This window comes from Lissotriton vulgaris, chromosome 7 (genome assembly GCF_964263255.1).
Source record: "Lissotriton vulgaris chromosome 7, aLisVul1.2, whole genome shotgun sequence".
Taxonomy (NCBI): Eukaryota; Metazoa; Chordata; class Amphibia; order Caudata; family Salamandridae; genus Lissotriton; species Lissotriton vulgaris.
The window spans coordinates 751,551,148-751,577,593 of record NC_141695.1 but is presented as its reverse complement, the minus strand read 5'-3'; positions in this window follow the sequence as shown (position 1 = coordinate 751,577,593).

Here is a 26,446-nt window from a genome sequence, read left to right as displayed (position 1 = left end):
ATCTAGTGGTAGTCGAGTGGTAGTCAAAACTATGCGTGTAGTATTTTTGAAGATTGATATTTCAACTGTGATAGTATGTCATACAAACATTTTTTCTGTATATGTTCTTAGTATGTATGCCTTCTGCAATATTGCATAGAAATTTACAGAGAACACGTTCTCCTTTTAAGGTATAGGATGACCCCTAGTCAGCCATGATCACCAATTCTATACCTCCCACCAAGGGTCCTAATTCTTAACAAAACAAAATATTTGCATGTGTAAAGAGATTGCAGCACACATAGAACGAATAAGAAACAAGGAGAAATAGAGCTTTTTCTCCTCGTTGCGCCTCTCCTGGGAAGGTGTAAGAGTTTTTGTGCATTCTCAGGTTTGCAAGATCTTGTAATGAATGCGTCATAAACCATGGGATCACGTGGGAACACCCACACAATGCCCATGGAGCGCCTTCCCAGGGCAGGCTAATACAACACTGCGATTTGCCCTGTGTTGCATTACTCCAGATGTTTGGGGCCACTCAGAGCCATGCAAAGTGGCTTTGCATGGCTTCAAAGATCTGTCTTAAGGTTTGCATCACTCTTGCATGATGTTGTGTGGTGCAAGAGCAATGCAAACGTTAACATGAATAAGCCCTTTAGTGGCTAACATGTACACCGTGGAACAAGAAAAGCTGGGATCAAACCCAGCTTTGTTGCTTCCAAAAATTGTGCACTCCTTGACAAAAATTATATTTTAACGAGCCTCCTCTTTTTTTAATTATCACATATGAAAACACCTTCAAATATGTGAGTTTAGTGTGTGAGCTGTATGAAAATTTCTCGAGTTTGATTTATGAGATTATAATGTTGCTCCATGCGCATGACAAGGCTTGTCCCTTAGTTCACCAATGACATTGTTGTCAGGGTGGAGAAAGATGGCAGGAGTGATTCAAAACTATAACTTTTAATATATGTTTCTCAATACAGTGATATATTCATATTGACTAAGGAAAAAACTGTTCCATATGTCAAAGAAATAGACTTTTTTGAATTTTAAATAAAATGTATCATATTTTTACATGATGTTTGATGTATGATTAACAAAATATTGTTAGGGCTTGGCTCATGAATGGCCTTGCAGAGCCCAATCAGACATTTGGCTCGGCACTGGCTCTGCTTCCCTGTTAATTTGTTGACTCTCCCATCTCTGTGGGTTTGCGTTACTTTTTTAACACAAACCTGATACAAAGGATTGTGCTGGTATTTACAGTTCTTTGCAAATTTCAATTTGTGTTGTATTGTAACCAAAGATTACGCAAGTCTGCTTTAACTTGCATCAATGGGGCGTTCCATAGGTAGTGCATGGGAATTCCATGGGTTTTGATGAAATTGCCTATCTACAAAAAATTGTGGACTGGGATTTGAGCTACTATTCTGAGCCGCATTGTGGCAGGCGTAATGAGGAGAAATGTTTTCATTTCTCCTTGTTTTTCCCCTCCTTGCATGTGTATTGCATTTTACAAAACACATAAAAAGATGGGAAAGCCTTAACGCTTTACTTTTGGTGATTAAACAATTGCACACATGTACATTTCTTTCTGTTAGCAGACACCCTGGCGGGAAGGCCTGTTTGTTCCATAGCCCTCTGTCCATTCGCAGGCATCACAGTACATGAGACCTACCCCCTTCTCTTTCAGCAAGTGGCACCTCAAGATTTGCATTAACTGTTCAGGGACGGAATGCTTGTTTTTTTAACAAAAAGAATGGCAACTGTTCTTGTAACGGTAAAAAAAACATGGTCATGTGGGTCCCCATAAATTCTGCTTGCTTCCACCTCTGTAATGCAGACTTTTCTTGCTAGCATTAAGGCTTATGTCACCCTTGCTGCAGAGGACAAAAGCAGAAGAGGGAAAAGGTGTGGGGCTTTCCCGTTTTCTTTGTTTGTTTGTTTGTTTGTTTGTTTGTTCCTTTCTTTCTTTCTTTCTTCTTACACAATAGGGCAGGCAGCCTGCTTTGGGTCTTAGGCCTAGCTGTAATGGTGCAGTATAATAGGCAGCGGAGACATCCTTTATGCATCATTGGTGCTGCAGGTGCAGTGGCATCTGGGCCCAGGAATGTGAAGGGCCAACGAAACCCCATTATGCCTTTTTTTACTGTTGTTCCCTGATTGCGTTAGTGCCCGGTGCACCCATGTTGTGCCACTGTTGTCTTGATCCTCAGGGCAATGGCCCAAGTGAGGGTAGTAGTGATTCAAAGAAGAAGAAGAAACCTTAGCTTGGACCTCAGAGAAACAGCACGGAGGGGGTGGGGCCCTTGTTTTAACAAAGGGCAGAGGAGACAGCCCACTTACAAGGAAGCCGCTAGTAGCTATAATTGATGAAGGAGATGCGGTGGCACTGTGGCTAGCAGTGTGGAAGGTCCACAACATCACAATTATGACTGTCTTCCTTTACAAAAAAAGGCACCAGGCTCATATTCCTTAATAGCATTACACCAAAGAGCACCCTTGCTGCATAGGTGGGAAGCATATGGGTTCTAATGTATTTTCTGAAAAGGACAGAGAGCCTGTTTCAAGATTGGGGTGATGGTCAGGCATGGTGGGGAAGGAGTGAAAGAGGCAGAGGAGACAGCTTGATACTCAGGGCCACAGGGCCTTCTTAGTGCAGAAAGTGCTGTTGCATTGGTTCCCAGGAGCGAGAGGGGCTCACAAATCCCCCAATTATTTGGATCACTGTTTTTTTAACATTTCTGGTTTGGTTTGATACATTTACTCTTTTATGAGTCTCCCATTTAGTCTGGATTATGAGCTCCAGAAAAAGTACCCCTTAAACGATCTCTCAATCCCAGGCCCCTGTGCTCAGCCCTGCCCCTCCTGATCCTCCAATACTTCCCATAAAGTTTTCGAGGAAGGCATACATCCAAAAAAAAATTTCTTTTATTTAATATATTTTTTTATTTTCCAATTAAACACAATGTATAGACAGTGCAACACAATTTCCTATATAATTAGTAAACATTAAAAATAACTGAGCATTACACATAACATTGGAAAAAGACATTACAGCACTTCATCTTGAGCCGATACAACATAATAAATCACCCAATACATACATAAACAAACATAAAATTACTACTATAATTAATACGCATTACAGTGCTTCAAAACTTGATCCAGCCAAACAAAGCAATTATCCCAATACATGAGCATTCCTAAAGATGTTACCCAGAACAGTATCTTCTCATGATATCCCAAATCCAGCCCGCCACCTACTAATGGGTTCCCATATTCTTAACCCCAATTGTCTTCCTCTCCTGCCTTCCCTTGCATATATAGCTTTTTCCAAATTATACGCTGCCAATAGATTAGCGAGCCATACTTGCATACCTGGTGGGTTCTTATCCAACCATGCCCTTGCTATGCAGAGCCTATATACAGCCATGGCGACAAATATAAAGTCTCTCTCCAGAAAGGTATCCTCAGCAACTATTCCCAATAGTATCTGGGCAGGTTCAAGGGTAATTTTCATATCTAGGGATGAGTCCAAAAATCTCTCTATATCATTGATTAAAGAATGAAGCTGAGGACATAGGGCAAACATGTGTACTATGTCAGCGTCTGGTGAGTTACAGCGTGGGCACGAAATCCCCATAGTGCCGCCCCACTTCGCTATTCTGGCTGGAGTGTAATAGAGTAGGTACAGAGTTTTGTAGTGTTGTGACTGCAATGGCGCAGAGCAAAGTATCGTTCTTCCTAAGTCCAATGACTCCTGAAACCATCCAACTTCTCCATCCAATTTCTCTGCCCACTTACGACCATACTTGTCCCTATCGTCCTGCTTTAATTCTGCGAGGCTTGCATAAAAGCTACGTATTGAGTGATCTCCCCCTAGCCTAATCTTCTCCATAAGGTCCACTCTATTAAACCTAGTCCGCCCACCTAGCTTCGTCCCCAGAAAACTCCTTATCTGCAGGAATTTAAAAAAATCCCGTCTATCTAATCCAAACCTCTCCATCAACTCTGTAAACTGCACAAAGCCCGCTGAATTCATCACATCCCCTACCTGAACAATCCCCTTTGCTGCCCAACCCTCCATCGTCCTGTCCCCAAAAATTTCAGGTGGAAAAGACCTATTTTTCAGCAACCTTGTATACCAGTTAAATCTCCCAATACCCACTTTCTTCATAAGAGCAGTCCAGATCTTAATTCCAGCTTCCAATGTCTTGAATCTAGTTCTTTTATAATATCCAAACTCTGTACAGTTTAAAAAGCAATTTTCCACCTCCTCCCCCAAAACTGCTGCATAAACCCTATCAGAGCTGTCCATCGTTCTCTGATCAAGGCCTGCCCCTCCAATTAGCCCTTGGAGGTATTGAATCGCGGCTGCCAAATAACATAACCTGAAGTCAGGTGCTCCCCACCCTCCTCTCTCTCTAGGAAGGGTCATGAACCTATATGCTCTACAGGTTTTACCCTGCGCCCATATGAATCTGTTAAGGACAGCTTCCAGTGTATTGAACCATTGTACCTCGAAATAAAGGGGTATTGCCCTAAACAAATATAAGAATGTGGCCAGTATTAACATTTTAATAACATTCGTACACCCCACTAAAGAGAGATGCAAATTATTCAGTCGTTCCAAATCCAATTTTACCCTACTCATCAAGGGAGTCATATTCCTCTGTACCACAGTACCCACATCCGCTGAAATTATTACCCCCAAATATACCGCGGAGCCCGTAACCCTTTTATCCGTACACCCCACAACATGTTGATTACAAACTATTTGGGTTTTAGCCCTAATTAGACTATAGCCCGAAACCTGTCCAAAATTAAGAGCCTCAGCTTCAACCTCTCTAATAGCTCTTTCTGGGTTAGATGTCAAAACAGCCACATCGTCTGCGTAAGCCAAGGTTTTAGCCACGCAGCCCTTCAATCTCATTGGGGGGATCGCCTGATTACCTTCCAACCTACGCAAAAAAGGATCTAAATATAATGCGAAAAGAAGAGGAGATGAAGGGCAACCTTGTCTGGTTCCTCTTTCTATCTTCACTGCCGCTGAGTGTCCTCTGTTGACCCTAATTCTGGCGCTAGGGTTCTTATATAATGATTGCAGTGCTTTAATAAACCGCTCCCCTATGCCACCCCATCTTAAGGTTTGCCATAGATATTCCCAGGAGACCCTATCAAATGCTTTCTCAGCATCCAAAAACAGTGCCGCCATAGGGTCTCCCAGGATACCAGCAGCGTCGAACATTGTAATCACCTGCCTTGTATGCACTGTAGTACCTTTGCCTGGTATAAACCCATGCTGTGAACAAACTACCAAATTCTCAACAACCCCTGCTAATCTCTTAGCCAGCATTTTCGAATAGACTTTAGCATCCGCATTCATCAGCGTAATCGGTCTGTAGGAGCCTGGTTGAATTGGGGCTTTCCCTTTTTTTTAAATTACAATAATATCAGCTCTGCCCCATGAGTCAGGTACTGCCTCCCCAGTTTGAGCTAGCTTCATAACCCCAAACATATCAGGCCCCAGGGCACTAAAGAAAGTTTTATAAAATTCAACCGGAATCTGGTCCGGGCCTGCAGCCTTTCCAGGAGAAAGAGTGCTCAATGCCATTAATAACTCCTCCATCTGAAAGGGTAGTTCCAGCTCCTCCTTGTCTTCCTCCACCAAACATGGCGGGATAATGCCACTTAGATAACTTTCAATCTTCTCTACCTCTCTTAAGCTGCCCTCCTGGTATAACTGCGCATAGAACCACCAGAACACCTCCCTCACTCCTTCTGTATCTTGGATATTAACTCCCTGCTCATCCCTGATTTCCATTATATCCGCTGCTGCCAATCTCTGCCTAGTGCGGACAGCTAGCAAGTGTCCCACTTTCTTACTGAACTCATAAGCTCCTTCTTTCCTAATCAAATAGTTGTCTGCTGCTTTTTTAGCTATATGTTCTGTTGCTGTGGCTTTTAATGAAACAATTTTAAGTAGATATTGTTCCAATGAGAGCTGATCTTCTATAGCTATTCCCAATTCCTCTTCTGTTTTCAGCAATTCTCTATTTATCTTCTTAATTCTGTCTTTTTCCTTTTTCTGAGATGAGAGAACAAAACTCAGGGTCTCTCCCCTAACCCCTGCCTTAAAGGCATCCCAAACCACCCCTGGTGGTGCCGTACCTCTGTTAATATCCCAAAACCCCTTGATCCAACCCTCCATATACCTCCTACACCCCTCATCCCTCAAAAATGCTCTTTCAAATGTCCATTGTGCTTCCTTCCTCACCCCTTGGCCTATCTTGATAGTTAAGATAACCGGGCTATGATCCAACACCACTCGCAGTTGTTTTTCAATCTGTGCCCCCCCATCAGGGATCCCGAGATCAGAAAATAATCCAGCCTAACAAGGACTCTATGGGGAGCTGAATAGAATGTACTGGCATCTTTATTTGGAAGAATCTTAACCCATGGATCAGTCAACGAGTTATGGGCAACTAGCCCTACTATAGCCCTATAGGTTTTCTTTTTCCTACCTGCGTAATGACCACCTGCCTGTAAGAATGAACTCGAGGGATCATGTATATTAAAATCCCCACAAAGTACAATTGGTTCTGACCAGTGTGCTAACTCCGCATCCAAGTAATGAAAAACCTCAGGATCGTCTTCCGTTGACCCATAGACTGTAGCGAGGGTGAATTTATCACCTTTAAACTTAGTTCCACAATCACCCATCGACCCCACTGATCTTCCTTCTTCCTTATTACCACCACATCCCTACTTCTACCTAGAATTGCTACCCCCCTGTTTCTAGACCCTTGTTTAGAAATGGCCAGCACCGCAAACCCTAAATGCCCCAAAAGGTAATTCTTAGATGCCTCCACGTGTGTTTCTTGCAAGCATACTAAATCTAATCTCAGCAATCTCAAAAGTGCAGCCACCCTAAGCCTTTTAGCAGAGGCGTTCAAACCACAGACATTTATAGTGGCAATTCTACAGCTCATTTAAGGGATATCATACATTTCCCCTGGTCTATGAGACCAAACATAAACCGCTGGGACGCTCTCGGGCAGCCATGCGCTCTATAAATCACCTTCTATTCTATTCTCTATTCTAAATTCTTACTAATGTGCTGAATTAACCGAATAATGTGTATGTTGAACTGTCCATCCCTGTGTCGTACTAAACCTTGTACACCTTTTCCTCTACATTTTTTATTCCCCCTTGACCCCCTTAACCCTCCCTGTCCCACCTTCCCCTCCCTTCCTGACCCACCCCCCTCCCCCCCTTTACAGGCAAATAGGTCCATTGGACCTATGTGTGGTCGCTGTAGACCGTGGCTGTCGCTAGCCACCCCCCGACCCCCCCACAAACCCCTATGTTCCCCTGTATCCCCCATGTGCCTATCCTCCCCTTTCCCATTTTACTTCTTAGTTACAGTGCTCCGTGCTCCTTTTAATGAATAAGCCAGTAGGATACAATTTAAGAGCTTCAACCATTCTTCTGCTGTTTAAGCTCTTCCAAAAACTGCTGAGCCTTAACCTCTGACCAAAACATTAGCACCTTCCCTCTTACGACCACCTTCAGTCTTGCTGGAAATAACAGGTACGCCTCAGAGCCCACTGCCTGAAATGGTTTGATAAGCTGCCTCAGCCTCCATCTCCTCTCTACCGTCACGTGGCAGAAATCCGGTCTAGTGAAGAAGGTGGTCCCCTCAAATGTTCGTCTATTATCTGGCCTTGCCTTTTCCAAAAGTTCTTCTCTGAGGAGGTAGTTACCTACATAAATTAGGATAGCTCTGGGGAGAGGTGGTTGGCCCCCCCCACCCCTGGCTTTCTTAACTGTGAATGGGAATCTGTGGGCCCGTTGAACTTCCTTTTCCCACTGCCAGTCGGATTCCGGAAACGCTCCCTTTAAGAAATTTACCACAAACTTTAAAACATTCTGCCCCTCTGTCCCTTCTTCCACTCCCAAAAGGCAAACGTTGTTCCTCCGCTGGCGGTTTTCACATTCCTCCATCTTCCAGAGCAAGTCTTCCGCTATCTTTTCTTGGTTTCCTTTAAAGTCCTGCCAGGCTTCAACCTCATCCTCCAGTCTCCCTGTCCTCTCCTCCACCTCCGTAACTCTACTTACAATACCATCATAGAGTTTGTTGACTTTATTTAGTGTATTATGGATTTTTTTCGTTGCGTGTCTTGCCCTTCGACTTTCAGCTCTAGCCTCCCCCTGAATTTGCTTTAAAGTACTAGTGATCATGTCAAATGGGGCTTGCAGCTGTGCTGGGAGTGGGATTGCATCAGAAGCGACTCCACCTGCGTCCCTTTCATCCACATACGTCTGCGACGTCGCTGAGTAATCCCAGAGAAGCTTCTTTCCTCCCCCCACCGGGGATCCCTGTCCTTGTCCATACTTTCTTCCCTTTACCCTTCTCTTTTTCTGAGTACTTTCCTTCCCTGATGAGCTCAAGCCTGAAGTAGTCTCTCCGTCCTCCTCAGTGTCAGACTCACTCATTAGCGACTCATCCGTATCTTCATTAACTGAAAAGAAACAGTCTCCTTCAACTGAGCCTTCCGCCCCTTCAGAAACCTCAACTATCTTTGATGATTTGCCCTTTTTTGCCAGACTAACCGTGCTGCCCCATGACTTTCCAGCGTTCATTTCAGCCTCGACCTGCATAAGGGCTTCAAGCATATCGGCATTCCCTGCAGCTTTAGCTTTTATTGCCGTGTATCCTACTTTATCATGAGGTTGGCTTATCAACATTCCAGCCTGCTCATCGCTGTGATCCTTACCCGCGTTCATGTCCACCTCTAGATCCACAACAATCTCACTGTCATTTCCCCTACTCGCTCTGTCAATTCTAGCTTTGCTTCTACTCCTGCCGTACCCGCCATCGCCGCCGTCCTCGCTGTCTGACTCAGTGAGTAGCTGTTGCCTAGCAACCAAAGCAGCATCTGCGGGAACGTCCTCTGCAGCGTCCTCGAGGACCCCTCCGGTGCCTGCTAATCCGCCATCGGGCTGCAGAGAGTTTTTTGGGGTAAACGCCTCAATCACGGTAGGCTGCCTCATACCCATATCTTTATTCTTGGCCGGGGGACCCGCTGCCTGAATGTCCGCGTTGATTGCACTTTCTTTAGTTGTTACAGCGGGGCCGCTTTTGGACCGTTCTTGTACCGGCATCAGCGCCTTGCCGCGTAGCTCCGCTTTTTTTCCTTTAGGCGTAGAGACTGGGGCAGTTGATTTCCACATGGCCCCCGGTGCCCTCTGTAATCCGGATACTACCTCGCTTTTCCCAGGGTCCGCATTCTGCTTCTGCTTGCCTGCAGTGAGATCCGGCTGCGGTTTATTCTTTTCTTTTTCCTTTTCTGGCCTCAAAGGTCGCGGTGGTAGCGGCATCTTGTGCACCTGGTTGTCAGCACACTTTCCACTGAAACGGCTTGCTGCTTTCAGTCGCAGCCAACAAAAACCAAATCTTCTGTTGACCACCTTCCTGACAAACGAGGACCCCAACAGGCTTATACGAAGCCAGATCTCAAACGCCATCTGGGGAACAGGGATTCATCCTAAGCATCCACCTACAGGGTGTATAGCCAGGAGGTAGCCCGGAGCGACTCCTCATCACAACCTGTCAGCGGCCATCTTGCCTCCTCACATCATCATCAAAACATTTAGCTTAGCGGGGCTCAGAGTAAAAAAATGTTTGAGGACCTTTGCCGCAATGGTACCATTGGAATTTGTGGCCAAGGGCCCAACATTAGGTGTGCCCATATGATAAAGTCGATAGAGCATTTTTAATAATAATTTATGTCAATGGTAGTGTCTCCTACCTATAGGAAGGGAAATGGGGCACAGAAATAATGCAGATGGTATTGATGATATTTCTATCGACACAGATGCAATGGAATGTGTGGAAGATTTTTGTGGAACTTTCGTAGGACCAGGAGGGCCATGACATTTGTGCATATTACCTAGAGGCAGAGGAGGTTGGGGGATTCCTAGCTTTCGTTTATATTATTGGGCTGCTCTACTGCAACATATGGGGGTCCTGTTGCTACCAGATGTTGACAGGGAGGAGGCATTTAGCCCTTCAATATACGAGATGGTATTGGGTAGGGAGGCCCGACAATGTCTAGTACGCATAATCGAACCTAGCTACTACAAAAAAACAAATTTAAAATTATTATGACAGCCTTTGACGTTTGGCGTAAGATAAAAAAGAGAATTGGCTTACAATTGAATTTGAGGTATTATACTCCCTTAAGTAATTGTCCTTTATTACCAGACATCTTTAGAGACCAAGTAATGACTAGATGGAATCAGGGAGGTATACGTCATTTGGGGGATTTAATTCAAGGGGGTCAGGTAGTTTCTTTTTCATTTTTACAACAAAAATATAATATAGCACGAACAGAGTTTTTTAAATATCTACAGGTCCGCAGTTTTGTCGAACAGAAAATATCTCAAAACCAGGTTATAATAAATAAAGCCAAAATCTTGGAAGCTGTTCGCCTAAGATCAAGAATTGGTCTTATCTATCAACTAATGATTAATAATTTAGAGGATGATATGTCTGTCTGGGAGGAAAAATAGCAAGGTAGATTAGGGATGGAAAAAATTGATATGGAAAGAATAATTGAAGTGTCTATTAAAGTTCTATTTAATGGGTTCTTGAAGAGCCAGCATTTCATGTCAATATTTGACTTATATTATACCCCCGGAAAAATAGCTAAATGGAATGCTGATGGAGGAAGCAAATGCAATCGATGTGGTGAAATCACCGCAGATGCTATACATATGTTCTTTCTGTGCCCTAAATTAAGCAAGTTTATTAAGGACATAGAATATTTTTTGAATAATAGTTTAGGCATTTGTATACAACTGTCGGCGGAATTGGTTATATTTGGTTTGCAAGAAAATGTAGGGGGGGCCAGGTCTGAATCTGAGGAAGGGTTTGTTTTTATATGTATGTCAATGTATCGACTGTGTGTAACAACTCAATGGCTCGACGCAGATCCACCTATCTTTAGCAATTGGCAATCCAGACTTTTATCGATATATTACTTAGAGATGGCAATGTATAAGTAAAAGGGTAGGAGAAGAAAGATATTCGGCCAGAAATTGTGGTCCTCTGTATCAAAATGGATATGAAATTACGCACCAATTATTTATTTTGTTTTATAGAGGTAAAAAAAACTTGTAATTAGAGACCAAGGTTTGATTGTAAGCTTTGCTATGGGTACTTGAGCTGTTTTTTTTTTATCTTTATTTTTTTTCTTCCTTCCCTTCGGCATTTTCTGTACTGTGCTGTGCCTTTTGTTTTTTGACTGTTTGCTGACAAAATAATATATATATATTTTTTTTAAACAAAAAAACAAAAATGACACAGATGCAATGGCTACATCAAAATTGGCCTTGGAGCAGATACCAACACAGGCTTCGGGTTGGGTTTCTTTGATACAAGGGAGATGAGGCTAAGACATCATCAGCTCAGTATATTTTCTGTGCTCATGTGGCAGACCGACAAGATGATACACCCTAGGTCTACAGATTGGGTTTTGATGTCGAGTGGCTGATTACTTTTGCAAGATGCAACGCTGCAGGTGGATGGATAAAGAAATGAGAAAAAGACTCCTGGTGTAATGCCCAAGGCCTGAGGCGGGTGACACAGTGATCCTGGAGATGAAGTTGGAGCGACAGATGCTAACATATTCGTTTCACAATGTTTGAGATTCCTAAAGGAGAATTGACATTTCCTGAAGAAAAATAAATAGCATCAATTCATGCTGTTAGCTGTATGATCTATTATTCCAACTTCCGAGAAATGCTTTCATTGTAATGAATGAGGTAATATTTTACATCTCAAAAGCACTTTGAATCATTACTCATAATTATTTTTCTCGTAGATCCATTGATTATAATTGCCTTTTTGTGTTTCACTGCAGGAGGCGTTTTAAAATGTTCAGTCAAGATTCAAAATTCAAGCCAGACATGACTTTGCCAATGTTTGTTTACTCCTGTGCCCAGCTCGTAAAGTTGACAGAAAAAGAAGACATATTAAGACCTGTGTGTCAACTGGTATTGATGACACCGGGAACACTTTAATGTTTCTGTTTGTAGACATCGGACTAGTGTCTGGCATGGAAGAAGACGAGAAAACCAGCAAGCTTCTTAAATAACATAGCACGTTTTGACACTGATAGTTGCAGCTCACTTCTTAAAATGTAGTATTGCCAATGTGGATTGTTCCAAGTGACCAGTAAGGAGAGTTCTTGTGAACTGAAAGTGTTAATAGAATTTCACATTTAAAATTTCAGTGATGTTTAACCCTATATGTGGGCCACTACTTTTCCGAAAGTATGTACAAACAAAACAAGCAAGATGCTAGCATGCACTCACCAAATCACGATGACTCCCTCCACTTTACCTCCACACAGTCGGACCAACTCTGCAAAACTCTTAAATTATTTTTTAGTATGCATCAGTGCCTAACACCAGTTACATCCAGACATGCGACAATTGTTAAGTGACTAACAGGAGATTGTTTCCTTCCAGGGTTTTTGTGATGGCTTGACAAGGCAGTAACCGCCTGTCTGGTACTTAGGGGCTGGTTATGAGTTTGTTGGTCCCACCACTGCCGTAACATCGACGTCGGATTCACCTCTGCTGACTAGGCGGTCCACCATCCACATTACGATGTTGTCGGATTGCTGTTCTAAAGACTACCGGAGCACCGCGACACACAACAGCAATTCGCCCACCGACACGGCATTAGTTGGGGGAAAGCCGCTTTCATAGGGTGGTACAGAGGCGGTTCACCTCTCTCAGAATTACGAGTTGGTTTTCGGACGAGCCAACTGTGGTGGTGGGACTGCCTGCTTCGAGTGGCCAGAATTAAAGGTTTTCAGATGCATACTCACCCATTTCCTTTTCTCCCTTTCAGTCTCCGACATGTATCCCTTCCTCCAGGACCCCCTTCACAGCAGCTTCTTGACCCTGAAAAAAACTACATTTTTGGCGCCGAAATCCAGGTAAGTCTGTTTTGTATTATTTAACCATCAACTAGACTGGACATGGTCCAGACTCCAGCAATAGGTAGTAGGTATTTTTTTACATGTCATGTATATGTGTACTTTTGACACTTGTGCAATCAAAATATACACACATTCATTGACAAATGTGAAAAAACATTCACCGCCATCAGAAAAACTGATGCCGGCCTATCGGGAACATCGTAATTCGGCAGGTGGGAGACCGCTGCCGTTGCAGTCTTATTTAGACTGCCGCCGTGGCGGTATGGCAGTCGGCCGCCAAGCTCGTAATCAGGCCCTTAATCTATTACAATCAGAGGTTTTAGGGATATTGTAGCTGCGTCAGCCAGAGTAGGACAATCACACGGACAACAACTTCTTTCTGTCTAGACTGAAAAACAGTGTTTCAAGCGATGGAGAGGAGAGTGCAAAGAACAGCCCCATTCTTGAGGTGAGCCTCATTCTTGTTCATCCTCGATATCTTTTGAGCAGTCTGGTGTCATTGTTCTACAAATGAGAAGAAATAATGGAGATGTGTGGATAGTGCAGACTGTGCAGACCTTGAGGCTGGAATGGCCGGACAGCCCCATTTAGGTTGCACCTACAAGATCCATCCACTCAGCAAAAAAATATACTTATTTGCAGTGGGAGTGGTGATTGTTCAATGCGACAGAGGGCTAGGTGGCTTCATAAACAACATCTTCTTGTGAATAAAAGATGTGAAGCCTGGATTGCAGACTATCATGATTTTATCAACAGTTGACTGGATTACCACCATGGCAAAAATGAGGATATTCACCTCCTAAGAGACAATATTTTATCAGGTGCCAGGAGGCATCTCCAGATGTATGGCTTACTGCTTAAGACTAGGTTGGCACGGGAGAGCAATAGTTCAAACTCGTCTACATTGAGGCCATACCAGAGAAGGAAACACGAGTGGTCCTGGCAGAGTTTGGCACTGTTTGGTATTAGGCTTTCGGTGGAGAATGCATTAAACAATGGTACTCAAATGATGACCTACATTTTCCTGCAGTCCACACACTTGCATGTTATTTGGATGCCCCAAACAGCCATCTTGGAATTATATTCGGTACACCTTCCTTTGCATTTTAGGTCATCCCTGAGAGGCAATTGTGATATAATGTTACTGAACCAGTACATTGATACACAGAGTTAGGATTTCCTTTTGCAAAGAATCATTGAATCATTTGGAGTTTCTTGGAGGGCATTTGGGAATATAGAGAAATATTCCGAAAGTTGAGTTGCGCTGTAAGAACGAACTTGAACTATCTCGAACACCTAATTTTCAACATTTCATGGACTGCAAAAATTGCTGCATTGCATTTGGGACTGAATATGTGAAGTAACAGGACGAATTCTAAGAACAAGTCAATATTACACATGATATGTATAAAAGATATGAGTAAGTCATTCGGACTTCCAGTAAGGAGTTTAAATTATGCTAATAGAGGGTGCACAGAATATTAATGCCGGTAATGACCTTTTGCAGTGGCACACGAGTTTAGAATAAACCAGACTCATCTTCCTCAGAGAGTATATGTTCTACACAGCTAACTAATCGGGATAAGTGTGATGAATGTATTTCTAAGGTACTCATCTCTTACATGTTTTAAGTTTCAGGAATACCAAAGTTTGCATCAGAACACAGAGATGTGGCTACTCAAAGTCGCAGATTTGTGCAGCCATTCGTTATTGAGATGCATGAAGGGCTTTCATGACAGGTTACTGAGACATTTCTTATTGCCTTTCGGTACCTAACTCACCTGCAGACATCAGTGCCAAGCTGCGCTATATTGATTTGTTTCTTTAATAGTCATTGAAACCGTGTTTTGCACACGTAGCTGCCTGTGGATTGCTACTCTATTTTGACTTTGTTTATTCTAAGCCTGTCGGGGTAACAGTGTTGAACACCCCTCAAGGAATGCATCTCTTCACATGATTGGATAGAGCGAGTTCAGAATTCTTGGATATTGTAGCAGGGATGGATCGAGGTCCTTTTTTAATATCTTTAAAATGTGGTTTTGCTATCCTGGGAGAGATAATGTTACACTTTGAGTGAACACAGTGCACGTTAGGGTTCTGGGTGCAGTATCTTGTTTTCTTTTGAGGGTTGCTGCTGCTGATGATGTGAGCAATGGAAGGGATAGAAGCATAATAGTCACCACCGTGCCTTTCATTGATGCCCTAAGTGGAGACGACCCCTGTCCATTCTGCCTGCTTTCCAGCCTCCGACAATTGGGAAGGACCATGGAAAAAGTAGGCAACGGACATGTGAATCGGTCTCACGCTAGAGGGTCCCAGAGCTGAGCAGCGGTGGAGTTGCTGTGCAAACCTCTCTCCACAGACCTCATTTACTGGGGGTACTGTGAGTGTATTGGGTCCATACCTGTTTCATATCATTTCAAAGTTCTTTGTTTCTCTCCACCAACTAGTACTAGGGTTTTGTGAACGGTTTGTCCTCAGATGCTACTTCATTTACATCAGTGAAGTTGAAGCATCCAAACTTGCCGCAGGGTTTCCATTCCTGCCCCAGTTAGAATCTCGCCTCAATTAACCAAACAGTTAATTACTCCCATTTGTTTGTGAGTGAACAGCCTGATGGCTGATTGCAAAACTAACCAACACTCTCCACCTTTGGCAACTGAAGCGTAATCTTGAATTGAACAACTGTGCCCAGTAGAGCTGATGCTGCCAATGTGGTAGTTTGAGACCTATAGCAGAGTCGGGAACATGTCGGGCAACAGCGGCTTCCCCTCCATAGGCAACCCTCTGCCTGGAAGTCTCCCAATTCTCCCGTGGGCAACGATGATGCATTCACGTGACAATGGGACTGACTCACGCTGTCAAGTTCTGTGCCCAGGCAGGCACGACTGGACTGGTTGGCAGAGCACGGTTGACTTAGTGCGTGGGCGAAAGTAAGACGCAATGCCCATTCGTAGCTGGGAACCCAGGGTGGAGGTTGGGAGGAGTGCTGCCAGCTTTACCTGGCACAGGCAAACAGTACCATTCTTTTTCAGCTCACTGCTTTTTATAAATTAAATACTTATCCAAATCCCAGTGTTGATTGGATGGTGGGCCATAAACTTGTTACGCATCAAAACAGCACTTAGCTAAGTAGCACAACATTGACAATGTAGAAAAAAAGATGGCAAATGCGATTTCCCAAAACCCAACTCAGTACGCACCAGCCATTCGAGGTGGCCACAGAACTGAAACCTCTTTGGGATACTCATTCCCTGGTTAGGGCTGAAACTGTCCTTTCCTTCAGTCTCCTGAACTGAAACAAGTTGTTCTCACAGGATACTCTTTTATTTACACCTTGCAACAATACATCCTTTTGTCATGTCCAGTGCTTAATTAATTAAAAAATAAAATAAGTGGCAGGGCCCTTGCCAGGAGGCTGCTGCAGCTCTCACCACCCATAGCACCTTCCAACGCTGCCAATGGCGGTACCTACACAACTACTAACCACCACACAGCTACAACTGAGCCCATTCTGGCTCTTAGAGGCACCCAAAGTTCAGCGAATGGTATGGGCGGCATGCATTCGTTCTTTTCAATTATTAAACAGCTGTTGTCCTACTCATCTCAAAATTACACAAACAGCTGGCAGCCGTCACAAGTGTTGGTGTTGACAAATGAGTGCCGATGGCGAGCACTGGAAACCACTGGCTCAAATTAAGCACGACTTGTCTCTCCAAACCCTAAGCTCTTAAAATCGGAGTTAGGTCGCTGTATGGGGGGTAAACTTGCAGCACCTTTGCCTCTGCTGTTCCTGTTGTAATTGACATTCCTTACTGGTCTGCCTGTCTGGTACTAGTTAGCTTGAGGCCAACCAGCACTGCTGCTGTTCTGAGTGTGCTGCTTCTGTATGAGTGAAGAATGCTTCTATTGCATGCTGTCTGTGCAGTATCTCAGTAACATAGGTGTGTGAGGGGTCTACTGCTTCACTATTACGACTGCCCCACTACCCCGCGAAGGGGTTGGGACCCATTTGCTTTTCTAACATGCACCTACCATACTATATACATATTCATGGTGATTAAATATTCTATTGTGGCTACACATGAAGTGCCTGATTGTTGTGTATGTGGACAAAGTGCCACTCATGCAATGCTTGTGGAGCAGATATAAGGTGTGGAATTCCATCCCCGCTGCAGTTGGAACTTATCCCTCATATGAAATGTTAAAAAATGAAATACAAGGCCCTCTATTCAACTGCAAGTCCCCTACCACTCTATGAATGTGTGCTGATCTAAATCAGCATTATAACCCACCCACCAAATGTGTGCTGCCATGCCCTATGTATATTGTCTTCGAAGTACCATCAAGGTAACTGAAAACTTTGTACATGTTTTGCTCCTGAAGTCACTGTTCACTCCTTTTTCTGTGTTGCACTGTCTGCTACCCAGCTGCAGGCCTGCCAACCTGGGAAGCCAGCGATAGAGGGTGCGAGGCCTTGAGGGTGCAGGGTTTCATGCCGAACACAGCATGAGGCACTCACCGCCTCACCCCCCACATCACCCAAAAAAAGTCAAAGCTTCTGAGGCTGCCACTGATGTCCTGGGGAGGTTTCACCAGGGCCAGACTGGCCATAGGGGGCACCTGGCATTTCCCTGGTGGGCCAGCTTTGAACCGGTTGGGGCCGTTTTTGCTCCATTGATAAAAGTGCAGCAGCAGTGTTTCCCCCAGCATACCTCCTCCCTCCCTCGGAGGCCAGTCCGACATAATTGCCAGGGCTTGTTTGCGGTTCCAGTCCAGCCCTGGGTTCCACACCCCATAATGGGTATCAGCTGGTACACCTTCCAAACAATTTGCTGGAAACCTGCTCCCGGCACTAATATTCAGTTAACTATGTCCGCACCATGCGATATCGGATCCTCGACCATGTGACTTAGCATGTGAGTTGGCAGGTCTGCATCTTGGATGTAGTGTGTTGTGGTAGTATGAAGTTCACAGGAGGCCAGGTAGTAGTTCCAGAAAGTATCTTTATTCAGGATAGGTTACAGAGATGAAGAAGTAAGTAGCCAAGGTGGTATGTAGTCCAGTAAGTAAGTTGGTAAGAAGGCCCCACCAGGAGCAGCTTCCTTCTACTCAGCCTAGAGTCAACTTACTAACATGAGTCACCCCACATTCTGTGACATCATACAACATTCTAAATATCCTCAGGCTGAACAAAGAGGGAAGACGGGGTGGAAAGGAGGAAGACAAGAAAAGACCATACAACATATCCTCTTTCTTTACAAGGAAAAAGAAAAGAAGAAGAAGTAAGATCAGAGTACAAGGTAAAACAAGAACAATGTTAAACATAATAATAAATATTACGTAGCATGCAGAAATGCAAAGGTGAAATAACATTTCAAAAGAAATATGCGACAATATATTAAAATACAAAACAATAAGCAGTAATAAAACAGAAAAGAAAGAAACGCTGTAAAAGGAAAAATGCACTTCTACAATCAAGGAAAATTGTAGCAAAACAAAGGCACGAACACCAGCCCCCTTTTTCACAAGGAGAAAAGAAAACCAAGAGAACATGGGCCGAAAACCTGAAGTGAAAAAACAGTCTCATGCAAATAAACAACACATACCGAACTTGTACGCCTGACGTCAAGGCAAACCCCACGTAATGTGAAATGGAGAAAACAGCAAACCAGCGCTGCAAACAAAGGGACCATAGCACAAAAACGTTGATGAAAAATGTATGTATGTGTAATGTAGAATGTAGGCAATCTGAAAAGTACCACGTAAAAACTAAAATGTACGCCTACACATCGCAGAAGAATATCAAGTAGAATGTAAAGAAGAAATAAAATCAAACATACCATGAATGTACACCTGACGTCTCAGGTAAAACAACAGACATTGCATAAGAACCAATAACCGGCAAACAAAGAAAAGAAGGCTGGGAGCACACAGTGAACCAATACTGTAAAAAGAATACGTCTGTAAACGCAGCCGTAGAAAACTAAGTATGTAGTACCTAGACAAGTCAAACAGAACAGAAAATGTACGCCTACACTCAACCCAAAAATAAGGGTAATAAAGTAAAAAGTAACAACTTTGCTGTAAGTCTAAAAAGACGTAAAGAGTAACACAACTCCAAACACTCTAAAATGACAGGAGAAAACCTGTAAAAGAAAAGGGTGAAAGCCTCACACATATGAAAACTGCGCAACAAGTCTAAAAAAACGCAAAGAATACCAGAAACTCCATAAACTGTCAGAATACCATAAACTGTCAGAATACCAGGAAGTAAGCCTGTAACTGAAAAGGGTGAAAGCCCCACTAATTGTAACGTATGCACCCACAAATAACGTAAATTTCATGCTAAAATAACAATATAATACGAAAATAATTGCGCAAGAATTGAATGGCAAGAAAAGTACAAGTAATATAGTATATCGCAAGCACAAAATAATGCACTGTAGGCTACACGCTGTAAAGAATAAAAAAAACAAATTTAAAATAAATAAAGTAGTCACGGTAGACATTTGGATGCAGGAGGGTATCTGAAAACAATAGACTAAAACAATAGAAGTAGTCACTGCAGTCATTCGGATGATGGGAGACACAAACGGCTCAGTAGAAATCTCCATGGGAACATATAATAGAAAAATCAAACAGTACCTTGTGGGGAAAGTCTTTTTCATCCAGCCCGCAGGGCATCACAGTGAAAGCAGGAGCAGGAGTTGAATAATATGTACAGTAGTAAAAGGACATCGTGGAGGACGTGATTGGCAGGAAGACAGGAAAATGGGCGCTTCCAATGTATTATAGTGCACCCGCCAGCCACAAGATGGCGGCAGGCATGGTGATGCTGCGCCTGATGGCTCGCAGCACGCCAAAGCTCAAAAACATGCTTTGGCAATAAAGAAACAGTGAGCGTCACAAGAGATGTCACGAGTCAAGGAGATGCGCACGAGGTGATGAAAGGCTCGCGCTGACTCTAACGGACATTGGGAGGGATGAAGGGGGCAATCAAGACCGACTACCATTTTGTGTGTAAAAGGCCGCTTTATTTGAAACAGGTGCACATCACATGTACTAAAACTGGCAACCGCCTCACAAAACTAACACCTCTCTAAACATCGAGTTACCTGACCCCTTAGGTTTGTGTCTCCCTCCACCCCTACGATCCCCACATGATACAATCCCCCCACCCTGCATATACAGATATACAATTCCATAACATCCTCATGTATCCATTTTCTCCCCTACATCTTAACTACAAAACCTGTCAATAACTGCAGACCTATCTGCCTTATTGCAACTGTAACTAAGCCCCTCTAATGTAACTCCAAAACTGTTTTCCCTTTCCCCACTCCCGCTCCCCAAATGCCCAAACATCATGATAAAGACCCGAACTCCAGCCAAATTTGGCCAACATCAACCCAAACTCCGCCTGCACCTGCTCCAAGCGACAAATCCATACAGCAAAAACCTCCCCTGTGCACCTGTCCCAAACTCCGCCACCTGACCAGATATTGGCCGCCAAATTCCCCCCCCCCCACCCCGTAGCCCTCTCTTAAGGGTGGGAGGGTGGGACAAGCTACAATACTTCACACCCAGCCACCAGGTTACAATACCTAAAATGGTGGCTGGGCGGAAGTGAAGCCCCCTTAAGTAGCCCTTGAGACCCCTTCCCCCTCCCAAACCTGCCCGGGGGGCAGACCTCGTGGCTCGGCTGCCCCCCAAATCCCCCTTAAGGTAGGAAGGCTGTTTATTAAAAAAAATAATAATAATAATGGTGCAGTGATCGTACAAGAGTCACAAAGGGAAATAGATAAGTACACAAGAGTACCTCCCTTTTGATGGTTTCACGCAGAAACTTCGGCGGTGCACAAAGTAAAACGGGAAAGTAGCGTTGAAGACACATCATGGTAGACAGAATACTGAAAGTATGCCAGTCTTTGTTGTAGTTATTGGCACTAAGTTGACACCATGATAGAGAGGTGTTTGAAGGTTTGCCAGGTTTCATAGCAGAAGGTACGTGAAACGCCCAGGTCATAATAAATAAAAAAAAAACACCAGTGCCGCACAGGACAAGGCACAGCAGCCGAGTGCTCAAAGGGCACAAGATTGGCAAAATGTGATGCCACAAAATGCTCAAGGGACGCAGCTGGGTTTGATGCCACATAATGTCCATTCATAAGGTTGACAGAATTCAAAGAGCACTGGTTAAGGCTAAAAGGATGTAAGTACATGCTGAAGGAAAACACTCCAAGCAGGGTGTTAAGATTGCAAACAGCGCAAACAGTACAGGACTCATCAAGCTTGAGTTGGAAGTTGGCACGACTAGGTAAGGCTAACCGGTGTAGTTTGATCACTGGTGGGGCCGGGGCTGCCAGATGGTAACGCAAGGATGGTTGAAGCTTGGATTTCATGAAGTAGTCGCAGTATTTATAGAATCCTTAGTTGCTGTAGAAAAGTTGCTTGAAGTGTAGGTCCATGCAGTGTAGGTTACTTGAAGTGAAGGCCTATTAAATTTGAATCCACGCAGGGTTAGAAGACCAGATTGTCGCCAAAATGGGGTAGTATGAAGTTCACTTGAGGCCAGGTAGTAGTTCCAGAAAGTTTTTTTTATTCAGGATAGGTTTCAGAGGTGAAGAGGTAAGTAGCCAGGTGGTAGGTAGTCCAGTAAGTAAGTTGGTAAGAAGGCCCCACCAGGAGCAGCTTCCTTCTGCTCAGCCTGGAGTCAACTGACTAACATGAGTCACCCCACATTCTGTGACATCATACAACATTCTAAATATCCTCAGGCTGAACAAAGAGGGAAGACAGGGCGGAAAGGAGTAAGACAAGAAAAGACCATACAACATGTGTATTTAATAAAACTACAAATGCATAAAAAAATAACATGTGTATTCATGTGCATGTGGGTGTCTTTATAATTAAAACCTAGCTGAAGAGAAATGATGAGTGTAGTTAAGATTCCATATTTAGTCAGTCCTTGACGTTTCTACTAAAAATTTCAGAAAGGTCTTTAAAGGTTTGAAGACCTACTATTACTATCAAGCATTCAGTAAGGTGGCTCAATAAATAAACTCTCGCCAAGACCATCTGACTCATTACTGAATCCTTCCAAAGTCAGTAAATTAAGTACCTACCCCTGCATTACACAATAGTAATATTTATATGCAGTGCTAATAAATAGCGGGAGTGATGCACTTAGTTCTGTATTAAAAACAAAAACCTTATTACTAGATTGTGTTTGATACTGTCCATCAGAATATTCTGTTAATGATCCTCTCCCTCACCAACGACTCAGCCACCGCCAGAGCCAGCCTACACAAAGGGATGAAGGACGTCGCCGAGTGGATGAAGAACAGCCTCCTGAAACTGAACTCAGACAAGACGGAAGTTCTCATCCTAGGATCATCTCCCTCCGCCTGGGACGACTCCTGGTGGCCCCCTGCCCTGGGCACCACTCCCAAGCCAACGGACCATGCACGTAACTTGGGCTTCATCCTGGATTCCTCCCTCTCGATGACTAGACAAGTCAACGCCGTCTCATCATCGTGCTTCAACACCCTGCGCATGCTCCGAAAGATCTTCCGATGGATCCCCACCGAAACCAGGAAGACGGTCACCCAGGCGCTCGTCACCAGCCGACTGGAATACGGAAACACCCTCTACGCCGGAACCACAGCCAAACTTCAGCAAAGACTCCAACGCATCCAGAACGCCTCTGCACGACGCGTCCTGGACATCCCCCGACACAGCCACATCTCCGACCACCTGAGAGACCTGCACTGGCTCCCCATCAGCAAGAGAATCACGTTCAGACTCCTCACCCACGCACACAAGGCCCTCCATGACCTGGGCCCCAAGTACCTCAACAACCGCCTGACCTTCTACACGCCCACCCACCAGCTACGGTCGACCAGCCTCGCCCTCGCCGCCGTTCCACGCATCCGCAGAGCCACCGCCGGTGGAAGATCCTTCTCCTACCTGGCAGCCAAGGCATGGAACTCCCTCCCCATCCACCTCCGGCTAACTCAGGACCATTTCTCCTTCAGGAAGCAATTCAAGACCTGGCTCTTCGAGCAGTAACGTACTCCCCTAACCCCCCCCAGCGCCTTGAGACCCTTCCGGGTGAGTAGCGCGCTATACAAGTGTCATGATTGATTGATTGATTGAGAATCCAGTTGTCGGAAGCAAAATGGAGCAGAAACTAGACAGTCAATTAAAGGATTCTTGACTCGATAGGAGTGAAAAAACATTAAAAATGCTGGACCCAGACTGGAACAAGCAGCATGGCATAAATGAGCTTCAGAACACCAGAACACAAAATAATGTTTGCGAACCATCTGTCTGAACTCCGAGAGCTACTTTAAATTTGATTCACGCAATGTCTTTACGTGCATCTTTTTGAAATCTCCCTGACAAAAAATCACTCCTTTCTTGGCATGAGCACTGATCAGCAAGACTGAGGGGCTTATTATAAGACTGCAGGGAAAGAGATCGCAGGATTCACGGTGGATGTCTCCCAGCCGCCCTATTATAATTAGGGCGGTGGGCTGCCCTTGGACCACCGCAACTTCCAGGTTACTGCCGTTTCCTGGTGGTTGCTCTGTGGTCCTGAGGCCACAATCTACTGTACAATACGAGTTTCCTCACCGCCACACTTTTCATGGCAGTGCGACCGCCATGAAAAGTGTGGCGGTGAGGAAACAAAGGGGGCCCTATAGAGCCCACTGGTGCCTCAAACCTTGTGGATGCACACGGGGGTGTGTGCATCATGCACACCAGTACCTGCACGGCAGGTACTGCCTTTGATGTTCCCATTGCAGTGAAGTGCCTTGGGAATGCCAAAGAACCGCCCGCCCCAGACAGGAGAAAACTCATCATCTGGCGGGCGGTTTGTATATTGGTTTGGAGGTGCAGGAGCGGGGCGGTACCGCTCCCACACCGCCAAACTCATAATAAGCCCCAGATTTTTTCCTGTGGAATTAGAAATATTACCCTAGCGTAACTGCAGTAGCAGCAGTTTTGTTCTTGCTCAGTTTTATACCAATGCTGATTTGCACTCGTCGCTGATGTGTGGAGCCTCACTCTCATCGTGCCTGGCATTGGAGACGAGAAATGCTTGAATAGATTTTTAAGCCCTAAATGTTTACATTTTGTATCAGTTTGAAGGTCGGTTGTGTACTATCCCACGATTTTCGTTTCTGCACCTGCATAGCTCTTTTGTTTTGGTTTTGTCACATGATCTCCAGTGCAAGCCAAATTGAGGTGTGTATTCTTCCAACTAACATATTTTAATGTGTTTGAGGGTTTTGTCTTGCATCAGTCTTTCAGAGTCCTCCACTGTTGCCCGCACTCTTCAACATATACTTTCGTCCCTCCTAAAGACAACTTGTGGCTAGTGTCTTCTACCACTTACATGACAATAGTGCTCACACGTTTCACAGTATTGCAAGCAAAGGAAACAATGCAAAACAGCACAAACCTGTCTGTCTGCCATCACATGACCTACAAATACAGATGTCTACCTGTCTCACAGCCATCTCATAGGGTGGCTATCCGTTTATTTATGCTGATCTTAGCCCAAACAGAAGTAATTTACTTAGTGGTGTGGTGTGGCTCACTGGTTAGAGGCGGCAGACCCGGGACCAGGGTTCAATTCCCGACGTGGCAGGGTCGTGTACCAGAGTCAGCGGACTCGATAATTCTCATCTCGGTGCCTACTCTAACCAGGGATCACACTCGGCAACTCTGGGCATTAGCTTGCCTCATCTCCACAACGGCCCCCAACATACGCCGGGGATGCCTGGTTTCACCTTGGAGATACCCAGTAGGGACCATCTCACAGGAAAAGCCAGGACGGGTTCCCCAGCGGTCTACTGCGCAGAGATACTCCTTCGGGAGTCGATTCTAGGGCATTACAAAACCACAATTAATTAATTAATTAATTACCTGCAAACCCTACACCAGCCTCCCTCTCGTCTCCTAATCAGTTCCCACTCGATATTTAACTCCCCACAATCCTTAGCCTGAAACCTTCGAGTGCATTTCAGCCCTTTGACATACATGGAAACATTGATGACCAACACAGCCACAGCAGCATGATTTCAGTGACTGAACTTTTGGGAAATCCATACATACATACATTTCCTTTAACACAACCAAGTCACTAATATCTTCACTCACCCTTAGTAAATGTGACTATTGCAAGAGTCTTCCCAATGAGCGCTCTCTGTACTTTTTTTGACCTAATTAGACAAAGGAGCCTCTATAACATTCCCAAACATACCCTTCTCTATAACTAGCACAACAAAGCTGGCTGGCTGGCTGAAAATAGAGATATTTACAGGTTACTGACCCTGGTCTTCAAAGCCACTAAAGATACCTCTCTTAACTACCTCTCCTCAGTCATAAGTGGATATGTTCCACCTCGTAACCTATGTTCATCCAACCTTAATCTTTTTAGTCACTCCAAAACCTTTACGTACAGCAAACCTTTGTTTTTCCAGAGGAAATGCAGAACACTGTTCACCACCTGGCACACTACTCAACTCATGTGCCATCTGAGGCCAATCAAACAACCTCAGCAGTAAGGTAAACAATCTTGGGGTCTGGCTTAATCTGAAAATATCTAAACACAAGAGGGCCCCTGGAAACTGATTCAAGGAGAAACAACCTTCATCAGAGCGCTGGGTATAATATTTAAATGGTAGCAAAGGCCATCCAAGGAAAGGCAAAAATATTCAGGGAGCCCAATTCCAATTTTAATAGGCTCTGAAACATGACAAATATGGCAATATAGGATCCCAGATTATATGTTTTATAATTTGCATATACCAATCATTGCCATATTTTTCATGTTTCAGGCCCTACAATATACCCAGCGCCCTGATGAAGGCGGCTAAATCATTCTGAGCTTCTTTTCACCAAAACGCGAGTCAGCACAATTCTGATCTTTATTCTTTCTATATGATTTTCTAAAATGTAATGTTGATGACTTTGATTTATGTATTAGATGCATACTGAATGATATTATTAAAGATTACTTCTGTGGTATATAACAACGGATGTATAGGCCAATATAATAATGTCATTGTGAATTCTGAACAATGTTATTAATATTTTGATTGGGTGATTCGTTTCTTGAATGCTTGTGTATGACTGGCCTGATGTATGAGTTTGGAGTTCAGTATGGATCATGATAGAAGGGAGTCCGAGATATGTAAAAACGAAAGTACTGCACTACAAAAATGGATATGTGCTAAATAATATAATATGTTTTGACTATATCTGCTTATTTACATTGATTATTTATTGAGTTATACGTTTTGAAGAGAAATGGAGAAGTCTCTTACTTTTGATGCATTTTTAATCTGAAAATATAACTTGAAACCAGGTCAGATCCATAATCGGCGTATTCTACTGTCCGTCCAGATACATTTGTCCTTCTTCCC